This window comes from Lissotriton helveticus, chromosome 6 (genome assembly GCF_964261635.1).
Source record: "Lissotriton helveticus chromosome 6, aLisHel1.1, whole genome shotgun sequence".
Taxonomy (NCBI): Eukaryota; Metazoa; Chordata; class Amphibia; order Caudata; family Salamandridae; genus Lissotriton; species Lissotriton helveticus.
In genome coordinates this window covers 240,668,183-240,693,631 of record NC_136067.1, presented here as the reverse complement: position 1 = coordinate 240,693,631, position 25,449 = coordinate 240,668,183, and the positions used below count along the sequence as shown (strand labels likewise).

General features: G+C 43.4%; 1 long non-coding RNA gene across 1 annotated transcript in view; it reads left to right on the top strand.

Moving 5' to 3' along the window:
- Positions 1-7,155: 7,155 nt before the first annotated feature.
- The window catches only part of LOC144761314 (uncharacterized), a 156,287-nt gene continuing 137,993 nt past the window's right edge, over positions 7,156-25,449 (top strand). Inside the window, exon 1 of the long non-coding RNA XR_013595670.1 lies at positions 7,156-7,265. This is a non-coding gene — a long non-coding RNA (uncharacterized LOC144761314). The remainder of the gene's footprint in view (positions 7,266-25,449) is intronic.

The window sequence follows — 25,449 nt, the reverse complement described above, 5'->3', positions numbered from 1 at the left end:
TTTTGACGGTGTCCAATCTGCCCCACCAGGACAGAAATAAGGGGGACCAAATTTGAAGAAGAGATTGGATTTTGCCAATCAGGGAGTCAAAGGTCAATTTAAGGGTATCCCTCAGAGAAGAAGAAAACCATATACCAAGGTACTTAATTTTAGTTGGGCACCATGCAAAATCAGTGTTACTAAGCATGTATTGAAAACAAAGTGAGTTAAGGGGCAGGACTTCCGTTTTGGATAAATTAAGCTTATAACCTGATATGGAGGAATACAACTGAACTTCATTTAAAAAAGGTGGAAGAGAAGATTCCGGATTAGACATGTAAATGAGGACATCATCAGCATACGCAGACAATTTAGTTTCAACAGAGGAAAATTTTATACCAGTAATGTCGGGGTTGGAACGAATGCGCTCTAAAAAGGGCTCAAGACATAAAATAAATAATAAAGGGGAAAGGGGACAACCTTGTCTTGTGCCTCTAGTCAGTGAAAAGAATCTGGAAAATTGGTTGTTGACAAAAATACTGGCACGGGGGGATGAGTAAAGAAGCTTAACCAAGGATATAAATTTCGGACCAAAACCAAACCAATGGAGGGTACGGAACATAAATTGCCAATTAATACGATCGAAAGCTTTCTCAGCATCCAGGGAAAGGGCTGCCAAGGGGGTTTTGACATTTTTACTATGAGCAAGAACATTGGAAAAGAGACGAGCATTATCAGCAGCAAGTCTACCCTTAACAAATCCCACCTGATCTGTTTTGATTAAGCGAGGGATAATGGAATCAAGGCGAGAAGCAAGGATTTTAGCGAAAATCTTACAATCATAATTAATTAAAGATATGGGGCGGTAATTTTTACATTGTGAGTAATCCTTATCAGGTTTGGGAATGATTACAATGAGGGCATCCAAAAAGGACCGAGAGGCCTTAGCCTCAGAAATAAAGGAATTAAATAACTGGAGGAGTTAAGGGGCAAAAAAGGAATGGAAGGAGGAATAAAACTCGACAGGCAAACCATCGGGACCAGGGGCTTTTGATTTTTTGAGAGAGTGGATGGCTGTATTAATTTCCTGAAGAGTAATGTCACATTCCAAGGAAGAGAAGTCCACCGGAAGGGAAGGAGGGGAAGGAAGACCTTCAAAAAACGTTGATAAGTTTGCATCAGAGGGGTGTGTATCATCAGAGTAAAGGGTTTGATAATAATTGTGAAATACTTCAGCAATGTCTTCATCGGAGGTACCCAATTTATTAAGAGTATCATTAAAGATGGGACCAACAGCTTTGCGTTCTGATTTTATTTTCAAATAATTGGCCAGCATTTTCCCTGCTTTGTTCTGGCCACCATGAAATTTAGATTTTATTTTAAGGAGGGTGTGGCAAGCTTCATTAGTGATAATTTTGTTGAGTTCTGTTTTGGCAAGAATCAAGTCCTGAAGGGCAGAGGAGGATTTAGAAGTAAAATATGTGTGTTCAAGGTTTTTAATCTGTTTAAGTTGATCTTCATACTTTTGTTTATTGAGCTTCTTTTTTGTAGAAACATAAGAAATCGTAAAAGCTCGAAAGGAGGCTTTAAAAGCATCCCAGGTGATGGGAATTGAGGTATCAGAGGGCTTATTAAACGAAAAGTATTCGTTGAAAAACTCTGTACATTTCTTCATGAAAGTGGTATCGGACAAGAGAAAAGAATTGAATTTCCACCGGCTGAATTTAGAGGAGGTAAGGGAGATATCAAGGGTAGTGTACACAGGAGCATGATCAGAGATAAAAATAGAACCAATAACAGATTTTTGGATGGAGGGGAGAAGAGACTTACTAACCATAATATAATCAATTCTCGAACGTGTGTGATGAACATTAGAAAAAAAAGTATATTCCAATAAATCAGGGTTACACATTTTCCAGGAATCATATAAAGGACGAGAGGCAATGGCAGACTGAAAACACTTATGAGATTTGTCAGGTTGAAATTTACTAGAGGACAGTCGGTCTGAAAAAGGATCTAGCCATTGGTTAAAATCACTAGCTACTATAAAATCAGGGCAATCTATGGACGCAATGAGCACTTTGATATCTTTCCAAAATTTTGGGTCTGGGCGAACAGGGCCATAAATATTCAATAAAACCATCGTCTTGTTGTGTATAACAACCTTTGCCATTGCCCAACGTCCTTCACTATCATTTTGAGAGGAAATGATTTGAACATTTAAAGCTTTATGGAACAATAGAGCGACCCCTCCTTTTTTGAGAACAGCAGGAGAAAACACAACCTGACCCACCCAATGTCTCTTAAGCTTAAGCGATTCAACGTCTGAGCAATGCGTTTCTTGAAGGAAAACAACCTGTGAATGAAATTTGGTTAAATGTGACAATACCTTCTGACGCTTGACAGGATGACCAAGACCACGAACATTCCAGGAAACAAAATTACACATGTTGGGAGGAGGGAGGGATGGGCGACAATTGGAGGCGACACATGGCAAGGAAAGCACTATAAAAGGGGAGACAAAAAATAGCAGTGAAACAGTGGATTCGTAGGACGCTCACGATTAGAAAAGCAACAGGAGTTAAAAAATGAGGAGGAATTAATCGGACGAGAAGGGAAAAAAGTAGAGACCACTGAGGAAGAAGATAGGAAAGAGAACGAGAGAAAAGAGAAAAATAAGAAAGATAGGCAAAGATAGAGAGAAAAAAAGGGAACAGATCAAGGCACGAAGGCTTGATCTGAGAAAAAGAGAGCAACCAAAACATGTGAGGCGAGGGTACACCAGAGAGAGGACATGACCCACGAGCACTCAAGAGACGGACAATATGAAAAGAAAAAACACAAGGATGTGAGGGAAGAATCTGACGAAAGTAGAAAGGAAGATAAAATTAAGAGAGGTCAGATAGAATAGAATAATGGAAATGAAAAGGAAGAACAAAGAAATACATAAAAGCATTAGCTAGCAGTGTCCATTGTAGAAGGAGAGACACTTAGCAGATAGTCACGAAGTTTCTGTGGATCATCATAGGATCTGGTACGACCGTTGTGTGTGATCTTGCAGAAGCAGGGATGTAAGATTCCATACTGAATGTTCAGCTGTCGCATCATGGGACGGAGGTTCAGGAATTCTTTACGCCGAGCATTTGTAGCAGATGAAAGATCCTGTGCAATGAAAATGTTATGACCAGACCACTGGAGACGACGTTTGGCCCTGGCAGCCTTCAAGACAGCCATTAACTCTGTGAACTCCAAGAACAGCATGATGATGCCACGTGGTTTGGAGGCAGTAGAAGTGATGCGGCCAAGGCGATGCGCTCGCTGGATGTTGAGGGGATGTGACAATGGTTGGAGTTCCAAAAGTTCCTGGAGAAATTTCCGAATAAAGGAGACCATGTCAGCCCCCTCCAAATTTTCCGGAACACCGTAAACACGTAGATTATTTCGTCTATTGCGATTTTCCAAATCCTCGGTGTGCAGTTTGAGCTTGTGGATCTTTTGTTCCAATAGTGGAATCTTAGTTGAAAGGTCTTGGACATCTCTCATGCGCTGTTCTAAATTCAAAACTTTATTTTCCATAACCACCCAGCGCTCCTCAATCTGTTGAAGTTTAGCATTAGTAGCAGACATAAAAGGTTGAAGACCACGCACCTCTTCGAGGATGGAATCAAGTACTGGATTAGTCGAAGAGTTAATGGGGGAGGGCGTGTCATTTTTAGGCCTTTTAGGCTTTGTTCCGGTCTGCGACAACTTCGGCGAGGTAGAGACATTCGCCATGGTACAGGATACCAGAAGCAGATATGAAGTAGAGATGTACCACCGTGAGAAGCAGAGTCCAGAAAAATTGTAATGCTGGAACTGGTTTAGAGATGCACTATGACAACGGGGACAAACAACGTGTGGCAAATATAAGGCGAAGAAAAAAGGAATCGCCAAACAAGGGCACTATACTTCAGTGCGGAGTCAACAAAAAGCCACACAGCACCGTGGGAAAGGTATCAACTATGACCAGTACATGGACAAGGTGGTACAACACAGCAGTATAGTAAGGTGTCAGACCGGAGGAAAATACGAAGTAAAAGCCGGAACACAATATGGCCAGTATTGGCAAGTATAGGTACAGTAATGTCAAAATGCAGGAGGCAGATGGTTATGGGAGACCAGGAGGTCAAATGTCACGAAAAGACGATGAGGCAATCACCACAAAGCTCACATTTAGAAGTAGAAACATCGTCGTCAGGAGACTCAAAATGGCGGCCGTTTTTCCTCATGGAAACAGGTTCGCAGCAGGCATAAGTAGGTAAACCGGACACAATAGAAAGAAACTCCACACAGTCAGCAGAAAGAGTAGCACCATACTATTATATCCAGAACAAGCTAATGCTGGAGCGAAGAAGTGGGGATTGAAGAAGCGATGAAGAGAGACATTCACATAATCTGTAAACAAAATGGCGGCCGTCCGTGGTGAAAGGACAGAGAAAAGTTACCGTTGTGAATATGCGGTGAAATGTCGCTCAAAGAGGCTGCATAGGCGCTCCATTGTAGACTATCCACCTTCCGACACTGTTATACACCAGAAAAGCCGTCCGAAAAATGGCAGGAAGGGTCCTCACGGCATCCGCGGATCAGTCCGTAGAGGAGCTCACGGGAGAGATGTCCTCTGCAGATGGCGCGCAAGCCACGCCCCCAGTAATTTAATTTTTAATAAATAATTATTTGTTAATTACTACTAATCAATTGATTGATAATTAATTATGTTGATTGTGAATTTTTTTAGGTTTTAGGTGCGGGTTGTGGGGTTATAGGGGTATGGGTGGGAAGTATTTTTTAAAATTATTCAATAATTATTTGTTAATGAATATTAATTAATTGATAGTTAATTATGCTAATCGTATGTGGATTGTGGGGTGATAGGGGTAATGGCTGGGAAGTCACTTATTTTTAATTAATTAATAATTAGGTGTTAATTAATATTAACTAATTTATAATTATGTTAATTGTGGAATTTTTGTAGGTGTGGGTTGTGGGGTTGGCTGTGGGGTTAGGGGTAATGGGTGGGAAGTAATTTATTTTTGATCAATAATTAATATGAAATATTTCATTGATAATTTATTATGTTAAGTGTTATATTAAATTTTTTAGGTGTGGGATTTGGGTTTATAGGGGTAAAAGGTGGGGAGTAAATTAATTTCGATTACTTCATAATTAATTGTTAAATACTGTTATTTATTTGAAAATTAATTTTAATTGTGTAATTAATTTGAGGTGAGGGTTGTGGGGATTATAGGGGTAAAACTATTTTAATTTGGTTTCTAATTAATAATACTTGTTTAATTGATAATTAATTATGCTAATTAGGCAAAGTTTTCAGATTTTAATTGTGGGCTTTGGGTTTTGTAGGGGTATGGGTTGGGAAGTCAATTAATTTAAAAAAATTCATAATTATTTTTGAAGCTAATATTAATGAATACTATAATAATTATGTTAATTGTGTAAATCGTTTTGAATTAATGAAAATTAGTTTGTTAATGAATATTTATATTAATAGTGTAAAACTATCTTTAGGTGCAGGTTGTGAATTTTGTGGTGTTATAGGGTGAGATGTAACTAAACTAGATGTATGTAATAATTAATATTTTTGGTAATATTTTCTAAATAAAAATATTTATTTGTATGAACATTATTTTTGTATTGCATTTATAATAATAGTTGTAGTTATTTGTGATATGTATTTAGGATTGAGATATGTTTTTATTTTATTTTCTAATATTAAATATGTTCGTATTTTATTTTTCAACATATTTATATATTTTTTATTAATTTTATTTTTAAAATAATGTTATTTTGTTGAAGATAATTTGTTTGTTTATAATGTTGAACAGACTGGAGTGGGAATAGCACATTTTACCCCTCAGCTATCCAAAACTGTCCCTACTGTTGCACTTATTGGAGTGTGAATAGTAAATGTCACCTCTCCACGATTCAACACTTTCCCTAACGTTGTACTGATTGGAGTGGGAATAGTACATTTTACTCCTCTGCTATCCAACACTTTCCCTTCTGTTGTACTGTCTGGAGTGGGAATAGTAAATTTTACCCCTCTGGTATCCAAACTTTCCCTTCTGTTTCACGTATTGGAGTGGGAATAGAAAATGTTACCCCTCTGCTACCCCTCTGCAATCCACCACTTCACTTTCCCTACTGTTGTACTGACTGTGGTGGGAATAGTACATTCTACCCCTCCGCTATCCAACACTTTCCCTACTGTTGCACGTATTGGAGTGGGAATAGAAAATGTTACCCCTCTGCAATCCAACACTTTCCCTACTGTTGTACTGACTGGAGTGTGACAAGTAAATGTTACCCCTCCGCTGTCCAACACTTTGTTAAGATATATTTTAAAAAAATTTTTTTACTATTTAATATATTTATTATTTTATTTTATATATATTTAAACATCAACATTTTATACAACTATATTAATGACATCGATATTTGTTGTCAATATTTTTGTGCTTACCATTATAAGTGTAGGATGTCTATATTTTTTACATCGATATTTTGGTCACGATACTTTGTTAGGGAGATATTTTGAGAGTCGATATTTTGTCAGTTTACCCACTTATTTTACATGAACCAGGGTTTTAAGTGTCATGCGTACACTTTACAAGTCTTCCTTTGCCTTCTCAGGTATGGAGACCCAAGGAGGCGGCTGCCTTTTTTTACTGCATTCTTTTGGCCTCTGGAGACCCCTGCGGCCGGGCAGAAGCAAAGACCGAGTCTAAATCCGCTCTTTGATGTAAGAGAAGTGATTAATACTTTTTTTTTTCAATCTTCTCTATAAAAAGCAGTGAATACCTAGATTTTATATGCATACACACCCAATATAACAACATAACGATTTAAAAGCAGACCTGCTCTGAACCTTTCGGAGAGAGGCTGTAGATTTGTGATGCCGCCCACTGATTTCATTTTTTTTACTGTTGTGAGGCCGCCCTGTTGTAACTATCTGTGGGATTATGACACGCGATCCCAGCTATCCCCTTCCCGGCCGATTGTTGTCCTCCGGGGCGTGGCGGCATCTTCGGCTCTGGAACCCCCAGGAGGCAGGTGGATGATCGCCGCGAGTGAGGCGCGCGAGCCATCTCCCCGGTTTATTGCTCACCTCCGCAGACACTTCACGAGGAAGCATGGGCCGGGGCGCCACCAGGTATAGCGGAGTCCGAGAACCTTCCACTCCATAGGGTCCCGCCGGCCTTGTGTAAAAGAGAGCCGGGAAGTGTCTGCAGGTAAGTGAACCTTAGCAAAGGTGTATGATGCAGCTACTGTTCATTGCGAAACAAAATCCAAAATGAAAAATGTCTTACTTGTTTGTGTAAATTAGAAACAAGAATTTGTACTTTCCAAATTCCTTCAGCGCTACGGATAACATATACACCACATTCTAATGTTATATTTCGAAGGCTTCAAAGCAATTTCTGACAAAAATGCTAGTAATTTTAAACGTGTAGGATCCAAGCTGGAGTTCACAGGTTCTGCTGCTGTGGTACTTTGGGGTGCGTTGTGCTTCCTCGTGAGAGCGCTCCCTCCAGAACACGGGGCTTACACGTTGTATTCGGTGCTGAGCACCTGCGGTCCTTCAGTTTGGAATAGAACCCGTTTCTGGTCCACGCAAGACGAAATGCCGGTGTCTAACATTTGGTGTGGACTGAGATTATTTCTGCGCTCCGACATGCGTGCGACCCGTCCACAGAATTGCGCTTCGGAGCCCCGTGCAGGTTATATGGCGCTATAGAAGTAGAACTGTGCGATACAGTGCAGAAGAGTGCGTTGTTGAAATCACAACACCAGCGCCGTGAGGGCATCGGCGCAAAGAGAATTACAGGCAGATTATCTCTGTGCCTATAAACCAATGAAGGAGAAGCAGCATCCACTATGAAGACAACATGTACATCGCACCGAGGTGTATGTCAAAGGCAGACCCCACGGTCGCTTTTAGGATCTGGCTGTATATGTTGATTCCTGATGCAGCAATTCAAAACTCGGGGTTTTAGTGTTTTTAAGCTTCTTTTGACGATAACCTGTGGGTTCAAGGAACACTTTTGCATCAGAGCTGTTAAATACTGTATGCACACATTTTGCCACTTTATCATGAAAGTAGGTTTGTGGCAGTAGAATAGTGTGACAAGGTTGTTTGTATGTCTAAGCAGATTGGCCTCATATGAATTGCAGCAACAACAAAACAACAGACCACCACAATGCACTAGCGCAACAAAATACTACTATAACAACATTGCAAAACAAAAATCGACAACATACAACACAAAAACATACAACAGCAGCAGAACACCATGATACACCGGCACAACACAACAACAAACGGTATTCAGTAGCAGTGTGCTATTATTTTTTGTTCTTATTTGTTATAGTTTTATTGATGCTTTGCAATGTTGTGTCTATGTTGCTATTTTTCAGGTAGTGTATTATTGTACTTGCAACTGGGCTGTCAAATTGTCTTACTGAGTCCTGTCATTATCCGGTTCTGCTGCTCAATTTACAAACTACAGGAAACTTACTACCTTTTCATTCAAAGCAGCACATCCCATTATCACCCTGTGCAAAACAATTACCACTGGCAAAGATACTTCTCTATCTGTTTTTGTAACAAAGTGAAAAACAATTGGTCCGATTAGAATTTTTGTCTAAACTTAGACCAAATGTCTAACTTTACTACTCGCAAAGTTAGACTTTAGGTCGAAACTTAGACTTGGAACCCCATTAGGATGACGGGTGGACTTTAGTCCGCCCGCCACCCTAAAGGTATGCGACCGGCCGTCAGCAGTGCAGGGGTCCGGCACCGCCAATTAGAATGAGACCGCCACCCTGGCAGTCGCACTTTGCATCTTCAACATTGCTGTAAGCACCCGCAGCAATGCCAAAGAGGCATGTTGCGCATTGCCATGCACAACGTGGCAGGCACCGTGCGGTGACTGCCACCTTGTGCATGGCAATGAAGGGGGGTACCATAGGTACCCCCCAAGTGCAGCCCCCACCCCCCCGGGGGCCCGCAATGGGCCCCCAAAGCACTTGACTGCCAGCCATTCCATGGCGGCGGCCTTGAATATCCCGCATCGTGATATGGAAGGTGGTGCCTTCCAGACACTGCTACCATATCAAGCCCCAGTTCCGCCCGGCCGACAGTTGTAATGATTGCCGACCGGCGGAAAAGCAGCGGACAGAGTTTCCGTCCACCGCGGTACCCCTCACCATGTGGCGGTGGGTAAATCACGCCACCACCAGCCAGGTAGTGGTGATCGGCCCGCCATCATAATGACCCCCTTGAAGTCTAAACTTAGACTTTTGGTCTAAGTTTACCCTTGTGAATCGGATCCATTGAGTGTAAATGTCACTGACCATGCCTTCAAATAGCAGTACCCAAGGTACTGTATAAAATGCAGTTTTGTGTCCCGTGTTTGGTGCCTACAATTAATTCTTTCTTCAGCTATAGCAAGTTGTTTAATTATTATTTGAAGTTTCCCCCTAAAATTAGCCATCAGATCACCAGTGATTTTAAAGACTACATGGGACTAACTGTTCATGGAAATGATTTATTTATATGTACAGTGTGGTAGAGACAGGGCCGATGACTAGAGTGCTAAATGTGTGTTTTTGTTAGGAACTTGATGCTTTGTAGTGTTACTTGAGCAATTGCACTAGAGTATTACAGCACAAACCACCCTAAAATTGTATCAGATATGGGAGCCATAGATCTTAGAGGAGACAGGACTATGCCATTGTCTGAGGTGCAGAGGAAAGGGACCAACTCCAATAGATTTCAGTTTCGAGTGTATTGAAATCTATTGTAGTGTATTGCAACATTGATATAGGACTTACTACCCCAATGAGAGGCGCTGGGGTTCATGCCTACATGTTTACCACACTACACCATGTAGGGTGTGTGGCTGGAAGTGAGTGTCTTTGTTTTGATCCGATGTGAGAAGTGTAGCGACGTGACCCATGATTACCACCGGGCTGCAGTTATCATTTTTTGAGACTAAGGGGCAGATTTATGTTGGTCATGCGCCACGTTTGCGTCATGCAACTGCGGCGTAAACGTGGCGCATCCCTATGACCCATTTACAACGTGACGCATCTAGGCAGATGCGTCACGTTGTAAAGCCCTGCGCCATGTGTGGGCGTTCCGGCGCAGGGTGGGCGTTCCGGGGCAGGTGCGCCTCGCAAAAGTGGCTGAGGGAAATCTATAAGATTTCACTCAGTCACTTTCAGGCCAATGCTGCATCGAAACCCTGCGCCTGCTTGAAGCAGGCGTAAGGCTTGACGCAGCATTGGACAGATAAGGCACCCCGAGCATTGCTGGAGCTGCGTCGCGCTTGCGACGCAACTCCAGCAATGCGCCACCTTTATGGCACAGATGCGTCACGCATCTGTGCCGTTTTTGCCCCATGGTGCGCCGCATTGCAAATGCGGCGCACCATGGGTGGCGGAGCTGCGGCGCAAAATAACTGGCGCATCCCTGGGGATGCGCCAGTTATCATAAATCTGCCCCGTAGTGCTTAGCAGTGTGATGGATGAAGAGGTGTGAGCTGGAGGCGCACAGTTTATGGTTGCTTCCTTTTAAATCTATACTACTAGTTTTCTTTTATGAATATGAGTAACATTTTTTTTCACAGTTGAATTTCAATTCAAGGAGAACATGATGGGCGTTAGGAATTTTTTTTCTGGAGTTGTATATAGCGCGACTTGACTCAAGGGTATCAGAGCGCTTTACATGCGACCAGTTGCTTTACAGACGGACACATTCATGTTTTGTTAGGCACAGGAAGATTAAGTGATTTGATGTTTTTGAAGGTGATCGACAGATGTGTTTTCAAACATTGTGCTAAAATTAAGTGCGGGCGGTCTGCCCCGGGCGGCACAAATTTGGGTGGCGGCACCACCTGCTCTTACCTGCAGCCGTCACTGCAAATGCAGGGATAGCCAGCACCCCCTGCTTCTACCTGCGGCCCTCGAGAGGGATCACCGGTCTTCCCCTCTCTTACCTGCAGCCGTCACCGGGCGGCAAAAGGTCTAGCTACGCCACTGAATTAGCATTAGTCGTTGGTCCTTTGGAGAGGGTGATGTGGGCTTCAGCTTGTCAATGCAATGGGTGCATGCTTCGGGACCAGCAAATGCCTCTGCTGCTATCTTAAGAAATGTTTTATTGAATCACTGCTAAAAGGAGAGTTATTTGGTATTGGTAGAGCGCTTGTGTATGATAGGATTTTCAATACCATGCTTTCTCATTTGCCCCATCAACAAATGAACACTTTTTATAGGTCTTGGATACAGACAGATCTGGCTGTTTATTGGCAAAACCTATTGTTTCCAAATGCACATTTTATAATTAGAGTGGGATTTCGGTCAGCTCTGAGCTCATAACTGGATAGTTTAGTTATCTGTCTTTCTTCCCTACTCCTTCTAGGAAGGCTCTCCTCCTTATTATTTGTCTTTGGCCCATGGAGGAGCTCTTCTGTCTCACAGTTGTTTGATTGTTTATTTCCTTTCCCTCCCCTGCCTCCCTCCTCTCCCACCTCTTTCTTCCTTCTTCTCCCCACGCCTTGAGCATCTCTTCCACCCAGGGCTCCAGTCAGGGTACCATGCGGGTGGATGGCGTCCCCCCACTTATTGTACCGGGAGCTCGATAACTTGAGCAAATGGAGCCACACATTCACTCTTTGGCCTCTCTGGGGCGAGAGCGGAGCTCATTCAGAACGCTGCTCACGCACTGGCTTCTCTGATGCAATCGCATCTAAGGGGTGAGCGAGGGCAGGCAATGAATCTGATGGTACAGGCCACCTTTCGTGACGTCACTTCCTGTCATGACGTCAGCGTCCCCCCACTTCTTTTTTAGGACTTGTGCCCTGCTTCCACCCACTTATTTATTTTTGTAAGTTATGCTTCTTCTCTCTTGCTGCCTGTTGCAAATCATAAAATGTCTTTCTGACAATCCCAAGAAGGTTGCCCATTGTTAGATCATGCACATCCCTGTGCAGTGGGTATCTCTGGATGTTAATTTATTTTTAAAACAAACATGTTCAAAGATAACCTTTGAAGATGTGTACACATAGTCGGTGGCCATCTTTGAACAAGATTTATTAAAATAAATCATACTCAAGATTGACACTGCAGATGCGTACACATCCTTGGTGCCCATCTTTGAAAGCACTTTATTTTGACTTACAAATATGTTTCAAGATGGCAGCCTTAGATGCGAAAGCATTTGTGCAGCCATCTAACACATATGAACCTTACAAAGTCAATAGATTTCAACACAGCGACCCATTGGCTTTGCCAATATTTGTTAATCGTATTCTGAAACTACATACTCTTAAACTGTTTTAAATTATTTTTGTTTTTGTTTGAATTTTATTTTGCATGTTCTATGACTGTTAAAAAGTCCCTGAGATTGTTTAAGTGGTGTGCAGTAAGATGAATTTAGGTATAGATTTCCAAAATAATATTTTCTTTCGTTCTGCATTTTTCCTTATATCATTCACCTATGCACGGACAATAGGTCGCCCGGGGGCGGGGCCGGCCGAGCACTTTGCCAGGGCCGGTTTTCGTTCCCAGTCCGGCCCTGCCAACCTTGACGAAGCTAGCTTGGAAACCCAGCTAATGTAATGGTTGAAACATGTTATGGTTTTAATGTGCTTTATAGTCAATATAGAGCTAAAAGGACCACTGGAAAACGATAGCAAAATTAAACAGGAAACATTTGTTGATATTTTTCTTCCCAGACAATCACATGAACTGCTAACAAAAAAACAGATGTGTCATCAATAGATTATGAACATATTTACAGCTTTATTCAATATAACATTTGATCTCATCAAACACATATTTTTATAACTAGCTCTTGATAAATGAATTCTAGATATCCACACACATTATCATTTTCAAATCATAATATCAGTATCCTCGGCAGAGGCTGAAGTGTTTGTGAAGAAATGGGAACTGAGTTGTAATCCCGTTATTTTTCTGTTAGGTTCAGTGCTGTTTACAACCAATTGTAACATTTCTTGTTGAAGTTAAATCATACCCGTCTGATTTAATTTCCAGCTGTACTCAGTACTCACAAGTGTCCCGGATGAGCTTGGAAGAATATAAACTCGATGGCGCTTATTTACAAGCCCCTTGCACCGCCGGTGTGTCACTTTTTTTGATCCTCCGGTGCCTTAGACCCATATGTAAGAGGCCACACAAAGCCACTTTGTGTGGCATTTCATGGCCTCGTAGATGTGGTGAAAGACAACGTAGTGCAAGTCGCTGCGTTGCCTTCCACTGCGTCAGGGGGTGTGTTCCATGGGCATTACGGTGGGTTTTCCGTATGCAACACCAAAGAGTTTTGACGCATTCCCAGAATTACAAGGAAGTGTAAACCTGGGAATATTTCAAAACTGTGCACCTCGCCAGGGGAGGTCTAACGAGGGGAAATAACTTCATTTCTCCTAGTTGTTTCCTCTTTCTGTGTGTGCTGCAGAATGCAGCACAAACACTAAGTGGAAAGCCTCCGTGGATTGTTGTTGTGCAGGAAGGTCCTCCTTCCTGCAAAAAAACAATCCTGCCATCAATGCAGACATCCTTGCACTATGATGCAAGGGTGTTTGTGTTGGCACAAGGCAGCCAAAACGGCGCCAGCTCAGTGGGAAAGGACAGGAATGCACCATACATCATAAGTACGGCACATTCCTGCCCTTTCCTTTTGATGCAGGGCAGTGCAGAAAAGTGCCTTGCTGCGCTGCGCTGCACTGCATCAAAAACTCGTAAATGAGGCCCTATTTATTCTTCCTTTGGCCAACCCCTACTCAGCGTCCTGCCCAACTCATCTCCACTCCATCGATCCCCGTGTCATCACTCTTAATCACTGAGGGCCTCATTTAAAATTTTTTGGTGTAGGGCAGCACCACAAGCCTTTCTGATGCACTGCTCTATGGCAAAAGAAAAGGGCAAGAATGCATCATATTTGTAAGAAACGGTGCATTCCTGTCCTCTTTTACTGCGCTGGCTCTCAAAGGGCTGCCTCGCGCAAACGCAGGCATGCTTGCACCATGGTGCAAGGCCGTATGCGTTGTTGGGAGGATTGTTTTTGTGCAGGAAGGGAAGCATTCCTGCACAAAAACAATCAATGGAGGCAATTTCCTTTCTCTAAGTGTGCTGCTGAAGGAGCACACATAGAAAGAGGAGGAAACGAGGAGAAATAATGTTATTTCTCTAAGTTGCACCTCCTCTATGCCTTCCCTGGGGAGGCGTAGGCTTTTGAAAGGATGTATGACGTTACAACGCAGGCTATTACAACGCCTGCCTTTACAACGCGGTTTTTACATCGCAAACCTTTACAACGCATAGCGCTTAGAGATGCTGGATAGTGGTAAGTATAATTTTCTATTCCAACTCCAGTCCCAGTGGACACTAGGGAAGGTGTTGGATAGAAAATTAAACTTATTCCCTATCCTAGAGCGCCCCCCAGCACAATGCGTTCTAATGGTTTGCGTTGTAATGATCGCGTTGTAATGGTAGTGCGTTGTAATAGTTTCGTTGTAAAGGTTGTTCACCCTTTTGAAACATTCCCAGGTTCACTGCATGTTGTACATCTGGGAATGTGTCAAATGCCGTAGGTGTTGTGTGGGAACACCCACCATACCACCAATGGCACGGCTCCCCATTACAGTGTGAGACAACGCAGCGACTTGTGCTGCTTGGCCTTACTACGTATCTATGAGGCCATGTAAAGCCATGCAGGGTTGCTTTACATGGCCTAATACATGTGGATAAGCCAAGTGCACCGCCAGAACGTCACTAAAAGTGACGTTCGGGCGGAGCACTGGGCTTGTTAATAAGCCCATTATAGTCTGATTTTGACTTTTGGATGATGTGCCCAGCTGCTTCTTTCAACTCATATTTTCAAAGATACAACCATTGAAATTGAATGCAGCCCTACATACTGGCACCAATATATCATTATAGGTGTACAGTTTATTGAGTGTTGTTTTACATAAAGGGGCCCAAGCGACATTATAGACAACTGTCCATCAACAAGCCTATCCTGATACACAGCACTCTTCCCTTAGGTATCACTATTGGTCTTATTCTGCTAGACCACTATTAATGCCTTTCCTCCACAGTCAGCCCTTTTCTCTGATTGTTATGGTTGCTGGAACAACGAGGCAATATTAAAGGTGAGATTTGTGCTGTTCCCCACTAAGCAGGATACGAGGGTCTCATTCTGCGATGGAAAATTTGTCATCCAGGCCTCTTTGACTTTCTCGATAGCTGTGGACAAACAGTCATAGTTAGTCTGTGGATATGATATGAGGTTGAATGTGACAGTATGTTATCACAGTTGCAGTAGAGATATGAATGTAAAACCAGTGCTATGACTTTCAGTAAAGGCACAACACTTTATTAATATTTCAAAATATGTAAATATGCACAATAAAAGTGACATACCGATGAAACAAATCTCACAGTTTGAAGGGATAACAGAGTTGACAATGGTCAACCATGAACTCTGGAGGGTCACGCTTTTTAGCATATACATTCATTAGATGATTGCAGGGACAAGAATATACCTGAAAAAGAAACAAAAGGGTAACACAAAGCAGTTAATATCAGCACAAGAGATTTTCCAACACTATGGAAAAGAGTGGCAAATGTATTTCGTTATTGATTGTTAAAGGACCATGAATAACATGCTGCAAAATGGAAGAGAACAATTCTTCCACCAAAATCTCATTAATAATAATAATATTAAAAGAGTTATTTGTAGAGCGCAAACAGCTACCTCAAACTGGGGTGTCCCGGCGCTTAGCAGCAGAACAGGTGAATAGATTGGTGCAGCGATTAAACCTCGCCAAAAAGCCACGTTTTGAGGTGCTTACGGAAGGCAAATTCAGAGTCCAGCATGCGGAGTTGTAGAGGTAGAACATTCCATAGCATAGCTGTCCTGACCGCAAACTCCCTTCCTCCCTTTCTGGCCTTGACAAACCGGGGAACGCACATTAGGAACTTAGGGTTAGATCTAAGAATGCGGCCGATTGGTGCCGTGGAAGTCTTTTTCTGAGGTATCTAGGTCCTATATTGTGCATGGCCTGGAAAACAAGGGTCAAGGCCTTGAATTCAATGCATTTTACAACTGGGAGCCAATGGAGGAACCTGATGTGAGGGGAAATGTGATGACGAAAAGGCACTCTACGAATGAGTCTTGCAGGCGTGGTCTGAATCATCTGAAGTCTGTGAATTAGATTCGCCAGAGGATCACGCAACATAAATCACGGGTAAGAAGAAATGTGGCAAATGCACCACTCGTTAACCATTGGATGGCAACAAAACATAAGGAATCTGACCTCAAATGGACGGTGATATCTAAAATTGAAATAAACAAACGAGGGAATGACCTAGATGCGAGACTGAACCAAAGGGAGGCAATGCTAATTATGAAATATAATACAGCAATTAATGGCCTCAATGAAATTTCCGAAATTTTCAAACATTGAATGTCCTATTGCAACTCCATATAGCCACTACTCATTGCAATGAAAATATCAAGATTCTTATTTTCAGCTTTGTTAATCATCTACCGATTGCTTAATCTATTAAACTACGTCTCCCAGACAGCTGTGTTACTGTTGGTTCTTTGAGCACCAAGCTGTAAAACCCCCAACTTGTATCAGACTACCCAAACTACATCTCCCAGAAAGCCGAGCCACTGTAGGACCATGTGATCACCAGGAAGTAAAATCCCCAACTCGCTTCAGGCAACACAGTCCCAGCCTCGCCCACGTAATGACAGTACGTGTCTAGAAGGCTCTGCACTCCGTTGGACAAGAAGAATTGACCTTTAGGTAAGAGACAGCGCCTGCAAGCGCGATCCGCGCTGGATTGCACTAACTTCTGTGCATGCAGCGAGGAGCCCTCATGCCGCGCACTGCCCGAATGCAAGAAAGTTAAATCGCCGAGATAGCACCCAGAGATAGTGTGAAGCTGTTTACTTTGCATGATCCGTCCAATAATCCGCATAGGTTTCCAACAAGAAACTTCATCCCCCGCTTGCATTAGTTTAGTCAGTTGCAGCCATGTTCACGTGACGACAGAATGTGGTTCGCAGAGACCTTGCCCCGGTATACGCAAAATGTCTGATTCAGGTAGCGGTGGCAAACGCTACCCACACTACACCTCAAATTTAGACGGGACTTTGCACGCAGTAATGTGCCTTTAGCGGCGCAATGGGACAAAGCGTTTTAAGTCACTTCACCGACAGGAATCTTCAGGGGCTTATGCCACATCGGTTTAATGCAGAACTACACGACAATTTCCCCCCCCCCAAACCTCCTCCAGACATTTCTCATGGATTGTCGGTCCTTCCCCACAGGCAACTTTTAAGAAGTAAGAAAAGACATGGACCCTAACGAGTAGTCCACGGCGTTGCTAGGACACGGTGTGAGAACCAGAATATTGGAGCCCTGATTGCTTTCAACAGGGGTAAGTCTCTGAGAATGGGAGTTGCTAGGTCTGATTGTCACTAACTGAGGTTCTGTGATTATCCGTTTGGATTGGTGATGAATAGAGTGGTTGATATTGAATTCATTTAAATTTCAGATCCCAAGACAGCGTTACCACGCATGGGATTGGTTGTTGAGAAGACCTAAGGTAGGAGAGGTCATAATCGGTCAGGCACTTAAGATGAGGTTTTCTAGTAGACTCTCCACAAATTGGTTTTGTGTTTGTGTTTTGTAGAGTCTTGTTGGTCCTGATGAGAACCCCACCAGTTTGAGGGTTCGAAACGCGTCGACCTAGTCCCAGGTCACCTGAACCAAGAAGTGATCATTGTTGATTTAAGTCGATTGTTTGTTGTAAATTTAAAAATCACTACAAACGTTGTTGTACAATTAATTCTCATTATTGAAATATGATTTTTGTTTTTTCCTTAATTTTTCTTCAATTGTACTGTGGTGCCCCTAGGGACACTTGTTTAGTTTGTGTGTGAAGTTCAAAACAGGTGTGGATGTGGTGTAAGTGCAATTGGTTTATTTGTAAATGTGTTGTATATTTTGTATATATTTGTATATAGTATTGAGTGTATGAAATGTTTTCTCACACAGTAAATATATTTTTCTTCTAAAAAATTTGAAAAAGAAAAAAATTGAGTTATATCATTAAATGATGCAAATGTCTAAGCAGATGTTTATGTTTTATTCATAAAGATCATTATCAAATCGCATTCTTCAAAGAAACTATCAGTCCTGGCACACGTATTGTTATTTAGATTTCCTCCACAGTCAGCCCTTTTCTCTGATTGTTATGGTTGCTGGAACAACGAGGCAATATTAAAGGTGAGATTTGTGCTGTTCCCCACTAAGCAGGATACGAGGGTCTCATTCTGCGATGGAAAATTGGTCTTCCAGGCCTCTTTGACTTTCTCGATAGCTGTGGACAAACAGTCATAGTTAGTCTGTGGATATGATATGAGGTTGAATGTGACAGTATGTTATCACAGTTGCAGTAGAGATATGAATGTATAACCAGTGCTATGACTTTCAGTAAAGGCACAACACTTTATTAATATTTCAAAATATGTAAATATGCACAATAAAAGTGACATACCGATGAAACAAATCTCACAGTTTGAAGGGATAACAGAGTTGACAATGGTCAACCATGAACTCTGGAGGGTCACGCTTTTTAGCATATACATTCATTAGATGATTGCAGGGACAAGAATATACCTGAAAAAGAAACAAAAGGGTAACACAAAGCAGTTAATATCAGCACAAGAGATTTTCCAACACTATGGAAAAGAGTGGCAAATATATTTCTTTATTGATTGTTAAAGGACGTTGAATAACATGCTGCAAAATGGAAGAGAACAATTCTTCCACCAAAATCTCATTATAATAATAATATTAAAAGAGTTATTTGTAGAGCGCAAACAGCTACCTCAAACTGGGGTGTCCCGGCGCTTAGCAGCAGAACAGGTGAATAGATTGGTGCAGCGATTAAACCTCACCAAAAAGCCACGTTTTGAGGTGCTTACGGAAGGCAAATTCAGAGTCCAGCATGCGGAGTTGTAGAGGTAGAACATTCCATAGCATAGCTGTCCTGACCGCAAAGGCCCTTCCTCCCTTTCTGGCCTTGACAAACCGGGGAACGCACATTAGGAACTTAGGGTTAGATCTAAGAATGCGGCCAATTGGTGCCGTAGAAGTCTTTTTCTGAGGTATCTAGGTCCTATATTGTGCATGGCCTGGAAAACAAGGGTCAAGGCCTTGAATTCAATGCATTTTACAACTGGGAGCCAATGGAGGAACCTGATGTGAGGGGAAATGTGATGACGAAAAGGCACTCTGCGAATGAGTCTTGCAGGCGTGGTCTGAATCATCTGAAGTCTGTGAATTAGATAACTGGGGAGGGCCAGGTACAGACTATTCACATAGTCTAGATGGGAGGTAACCGTTGCATGTACTACTGTCCTCCTGCTATCTTGTTGTAAAAGGTGCAGAAATTTTCTTAGCATTTTTAGCTTGCCAAAACAGACCGACGAGACATGGTGTATGTGGGTTTCAAAAGATAGATCTGAGTCCCACTTGACGCCCAGGTTTCTAGCTGCCTCTGTCGGACAAGGAGGGGTGTCCAATTCAGGAGGCCACCAAAGTCCTGCGGAAGAAGGGGAGGGCTGACCAAAGAATAGGATCTCCTACTTGTCAGCCTTTAGTTTTAACTTGTTGTTATTCATCCAACTAGTGATGTCTTTCAGGTAACCCGTTCATCTAGCAAACGGGTCCCTTGACTGATCTCTGAAAGAGAATATCAGCTAGGTGTCATCTGCATACGAAACAGCCTTCAATTCCAGAGTCAATAAGATTGAAGAGTGGTACCAGATAGATATTATAGAGCAGGGAGCTTAATGCCAAGGCCTGTGGTACCCCACACCTCAAAGGCTTAGGTGATGATTGGTTTGGTAGAAGAAATACGGTTATAGAGGTATGACTGGATCCAGGCAAGGACTGTGCCCTGAACACCAAGCTGTTCAAGTATGTTTAACAATATGGGATGAGCCACCTTGTCAAAGGCAGCGGAGAGATCCAGCAGGATGAGCATAGCACATGCTCCCGCCTCCATTGACATTCTTATAGACTCTGCCACCTCCACTAGGGCCATTTCAGTGCTATATCCTGTCCAGAAGCCTTATTGAGTGTCATGTAGGCTGTCAAGAGATTCAACATACTTGGTGAGTTGGCGTTGTGCTAATTTTTCCAACATCTTCGCCGGTGCTGGTAGCAAAGAAATAGGGCGGTAGTTCTCCAGCTCCAAGGGGTCAGCATTATGTCTCTTCAAGAGGGGTAAATAGGAGAGCCTGTTTCCAGGCATCAGGAAAGATGCCCGAAGACAATGACATTCCAGATATAATTCAATACCGGAATAATCCAGTGAGCCAGTGATCTGAAAATCTTGGGAGGCCAGGGGTCAACGGGGGGGGGGGGCTTGGTTTTTCAGCCAGTGATTCTTGCAAGGTTATATGGGCAACTTCTGTAAAGGCGCCCTCAGACTTGCAGGTTGCTGGAGCCTGAAGAGCCAAAAATGACTCTTCCGCTGTAAAAGAGTATGCATTCTAAATCTTCTTCCCAAAGAAGTTGGATATATTAGAGTATAGAGCTAGGGAGGGCAGAATGTTCCCGTCAGCCGCAGGCAGGTTGGAGGCTTTGACAATCCTAAAAATCTTTTTACTTGAGTGCTCCACACCCTCAATCTGTTTAATGAAGCAATCCTTTCTGGCAACGCCCATAATTGTACCCAATTTTTCTAAAGCTATCTTTTACTCCTGCTTCGCATCTAGTGCATACTTCTTCATCCATTGCCTTTCCAATCTCTTGCATCCACCTTTTAACCTCCCAAGATCATCCGAGTACCAGGGGGCTGAGGGAGACTCTCTCAGAGATTTAGGAGTTCTCAGTGGGGCTACCTCATCGAGGGAGGCTGGGATCCTAGCATTAAAGAGAGCTGCATCCACGTTAGGATCCCCTGAACGCGGATGTTCACCGTTAATAATCAGTGGGCCCACAATGTCTGCACTCACTCTCTTCCAGTTCCTACCTACCTTTGATTGTTTTTTTCATTAGAAGGTATATGATCCCCACTCTTTTCTGCTCAAGATCCTATTGATCACGAGCACCAAAAATGATTAAGAGTAAGACAGTGGCTAATAGTAAAAGAGACACAAAGTAATTCTGCAAAGACAAATAAGAGTGTCTCAGAGATTCGGAGTGGAATAAAGTGACCAGATAGATTAGTTCATCTTCCAGTTTTGGCTTAGTGGTATGTGGATATCTCCCAACCAGGGTGTCCTAAAGACTCCAGGTAAGTGGAACCACCGTCAGGAGGAAACATCTCTGTAGATACAGAATGGGGAAGACTGCAGTTTTACGCAGAGCTATGTGAGTACAGTGGGTGCGCAAAAGTACTTGTCAGATCCTTCTCAATTCAGCAAGACTGAAGGACAAATAAATAATAAAAGGTTGTGCATGGAGGGAAAGCGCTCACCAGTCAGTGCCACCACTGAATTTGCCTGTACTTATTGATGTGGTTCTTGAAGTAGCTCTTCCATTGCTTGTGGTGAGGGGCAGAAAGGGCCACTAAATACTGTCTCAATATTGCTAGTCTCCTTGGGAAGTTTGGAGCCTTTCATGCAGTCAAGCTGATAAGCAGTAGTGAGCTATGGAAGTAGACATTCAGCAAGACCTTTATTAACATCTAGCCTCGAAAAAATGTGCATCGCTCACTTTCATGTTCTGGAATCGACACAACAGAGTCCACGTAGGTCTGTTTACTGTCTGTGTAGATCTCCTTCTAAAGAGAGAGGCAATCCAACTTAAATGTCAACGCTTTGGTAGTTGGGCAGCAACCCTCTGGCCAATCAGTGACAGGCAGAGTTTTAACTCCTCAATGTTGTTTATGAGAGCTGCACCTTGATAAGCGTGGCTCAAATCCACCCGAGTGACTTACGGCACTCACCTATTATTACCCAATAATAAGTCAGCCGGACAGTGGAGAAGAATAAAAAACAATTAGTTTATTAGGCCATAAGCTCCCATATGAGAGGGCCCTGTTCGACCTCACCCCTAAGAGTGCGCCGAGAAGGACTGACTCACATCATTACAGTAACACATTATAATGCGAAAAAGCAGAGTAAGGCACGCCCATTTGTGGAAAAGTACTGAACCCCTTAGATGGTGAACAATGGTCTCATACAGTAGGCATCTGCACCTGGGATTGCAACTTCTCCTATCAGCCCCCAAGGACACGGAGCCAGGCTTGAGCATCTCCAGCACATGAGAACAGAGTGATAAGGGATTTCGCTGGTAGTTTCAGTCACAGTGGGCCGAGAGGCAAAACTGCTGACATGTGGAATATTCCTATTCCTACGGGAGGGGGATGAGCAAGTGCAACTCGCACGAAAAGGGGAATGCTTCAAAATGGTGGCACACAGGCTAAGCTAAGAACACTCTGTAATAATGTCTCATGCATAAATGAGCAACTACCGTTAGAATATAAAAGGAAATGCATTAGTGAATATATCAATTGTTAGACACACTCTGCTAACTTATAGGCATAATTAGAAAGTGGGCGGGGTAGGGAAACTGAAACCTATCAGACCCTCCTTTTAGCAAGTGTGGCTAACATAAATGATACCTTTATTAGCCAAAAGGAGAATCTTTACATCAAGTCTAAGGGCCAGTATAGCATGCTAATCAAGAACATCATCATCAATAAGCATCAACCAGCGGGGATCATATAGTTCAAGATCGTTGGAAACAGGGAATTGTTTTGTCCGTCTTTTAGAAACTCGTATGTTACTGGCACACATAGAGCAACAAGGAGGAAGGCAATACACACAAAGGCAACATGTCAGAAGGACACCAACTACTCCCACTAAACCCATCAGTATTTTCCAACCCCAGGAGGAGAAAAGACCCCACAACCATGTCTGCAAGGACCAGGTACTGGTGTCCTGATGGAGTTCGGCTGCCAACCTATGGAGTTTTTGTACAGCTAAATTAACGGTCGGGGCGGAGTCAGGAATATACACACAGCAAGAAGTCTCGATGACGCGACAAGCTCCACCCCTATCTGCAAGGATGACGTCTAGCACCATCCTGTTCTGGATCGTAAATAATCTCATAGCCTGCATCTCAAGGGACATATTGGCTGCAATGTCAGCCTCCGTAGTCACCACCTTTTCCATCACCCTCGACAGACGCCTAATGGCTCTACTGTTAAAGATAGGACCCCAGAATGGTAACAAACCCTTCGAGAAATCTGTGAATTGCTGCCCAGAAGTGTCAGTCTGATCGACGTCCTCCACCTGGAGGTCCCTCCTTTTGCGCAGTCCTTGCATGATGGCAAACCTCCGGTGAGTTTTATGATAATCTGAAGGTGCCACATAAACAGGTGGAAGTAAGTACGCCAAGTAACATGTTCCACCCCAACCCTCAGGCAACCACAAATACCCATTATTTCCACATACAAAATAGATATTCGGGGGGGTAACCATTGAAGGACTGAGGGGCAGGCGAACCGAGGCAGTCACATTGCAAAGGCTGTCACCCACTTTAATCGGACCTCTACCCTGGATACAAAAGTAAGGTGAAGGTCCCACCGTCGCTAGGGGTACCAAAGAGTGACCACTACTGTTTGCTGCAGGAGGGTGTCTGTATGATAGGGAAGAGTTCAACTGCAGGAAGCTCTCCCTCACTTTGTCAGAGTCGTTAGGCATCCCAAATCATTCTACCTTCTTCGAGCAGGTTTCTAGGAATGTTTGGTCAAAACGTCCGTCAGTAAATAACCGTCCAAGGGATGAAGGGGGCAGAGGGCGTACTCGCATTGTCAGTGTTGACCTAGTGTCAGGGAGCCGGGGAGTCAGAGAATCAGGCTGCTGAAAGAACTTTACCATCCCAATCAGAGTATACCAGCCCACACAGCTATTCACAGGGGTCAATTGAAGTGCCAGTAACCTGTCCTTCTTATATGCAGCAGAAGGAAGCAACCCACAAACCCAGCAATCCGTCACATTATACACAGCATGAGCATGATGTAAAGTTTTTATGAAGACATTATCACGGTAGCCCTTCCTCATACATTGTTCACCATAATCAACGGTAATCATATTTTGCTCTGGTAAGGGAGAGGGAGTAGGAACCAGTTTGTGGACAGGGTAAGCTTCATCTAGAAAGAACAGTATTCCAAGTATTATCAAGAATATAATAATGAACACCACAATAACCACTATTTTGCCTTTTCGTGGTAGGGCAGACCACGGTGAATCTGGTTCTGGTCTGCGAGGAGCAGCGAAAGGCTGTTCCTCCTCGGGGATAGGGCGGCCAAAGGGATACATTTACCCTACTGAACGAACCAAGGGATGTCCTAAAAGTTCCAAACACTAAGGGGGGTACTTCTAAAATGTTCCAGACACTCCAAAACCGGCCAGAGGGGTGCTTCACCCTGCAAAAGGGCCCTTCTCCCTATGTCCGTTAAAGCCTCATAGGCAGGCTTTCAGTCTCGCAAAACCTAATCCCTCGACGGAGTCGCACAACTGCAGCAACTCAGGAGCACTGAACCTGGGCCCACACACAACTCTAGCGTCCCGTTCAGCAGTGTCTCAATAGTGCACCAGGGCTCTTTCAGCAGTCCATCCCTATCGCTAGACTAACCTGTTCAATATAGTCCACTTCTAATCCCTATCTCAGCCCGTCTTCCAGTGCTCAGTTCTTTCGCCTCTCTTTTCTGGGCCGCAAGTTATAGCGAGTGCTCCCTCACACTTCAGGATCTGTGAACAGAATTGGAGAATCACTTTCAAAAGGGGTGGCTTCCGTTGTTTGTGCACTGCGACCAAAAGAAGCCTCACTACTAGTACTCAGGGCTGGCCTCCGCGCGTTCTCGTTGTGTTCCCCCTCTGTCAGTAAAGCATCAGAGAAGGGGATGTATCTGGGCACGCATTCGGTCTCGTGATCTGCAACGCCACCTTGGACCCACGCATCATAAGGTAGAGGTAAAGGAACTTTCTTCACGTGGAAGGCATGGGTCCACGCCTTCCGACCCTCAACTCGAAGTGCGGTGCGGGTGGTAAGGAGCACCAACTTCGGCTCGGACCACCTAAGCTCCAAACAGGACTTCCGCTGGTATTTCTTCACCACGACCCAGTCCCCTGGGTGGATGTCGTGACCCGGCCCCTCAGGCAACGGCTTCAGTGTGTCTGCTACCTGCTGATGAATAGAACGAAGATCTTTAGTCAAAGCGTACAGATAATCTATCAACAAAGGATATTCAATCTCTGAGAAACATTTGGGTCTAGGAACACCCCACACATTGGCGGGCCTGCCAAATATAACTTCATGGGGGGAAACTCCTGTCTTAGAATTCACT